The sequence below is a fragment of the Crocuta crocuta genome, unplaced genomic scaffold (assembly GCF_008692635.1).
Source record: "Crocuta crocuta isolate KB4526 unplaced genomic scaffold, BGI_CrCroc_1.0 scaffold755, whole genome shotgun sequence".
Lineage (NCBI taxonomy): Eukaryota > Metazoa > Chordata > Mammalia > Carnivora > Hyaenidae > Crocuta > Crocuta crocuta.
The window spans coordinates 1,118-1,767 of NW_027531305.1; positions in this window are offsets into that span (position 1 = coordinate 1,118).

The following is a 650-nucleotide window of genomic DNA, read 5'->3' on the forward strand; positions in this document are numbered from 1 at the left end:
CGCTTAGGTCATGATCTCACGGTTCGAGGGTTCGGGCCCCGCGTCGGGCTCTGTGCTGACTGCCGGCTCAGAGCCTGGAGCCTGTTTCGGAGTCTGTGTCTCCCTCTCTCTCTGACCCTCCCCTGCTCACGCTGTCTCTCTCTCTCTCCTAGAAATAAATAAAAATCTTTAAAAAAATAAATAAAAAAATACAGTATCTACTTTTGGAGCAAAAGCATTGAACATGTTTGAGGTTATATGCAAGTTTCCTGAGTTCTGACAATCTTCCTTGGAAGGAGATCACATCTATAAGAGTGGAACCCTATAACCACCTGGAACCCTGTGAGATTAGTATACAGTAATCCACCTTCACTATGCAATGTCTAGTCTTCCCTCACACAGTCCAAAACATAAATTGTGAAGGTAATAGAAATGCGACTCCTGATGTTTCAGGCCTTGATTGCGTCATTCTTGATAATTTTCCCAGGGATGGATTATTACTTTTCCTGTAACATTTTGGTAGGCAGCAACACTGTCTTGTGATTTCCCTCAGCAACTCCTACCATAATAGGCTCTTCACAGATCTCACACGCAATGTGGCTATGCTGCTGCTTGTCACCGGGACCTTGCCTAATGCTGCATCCCAGAAATTAGGCAGTGATAGCAGGATA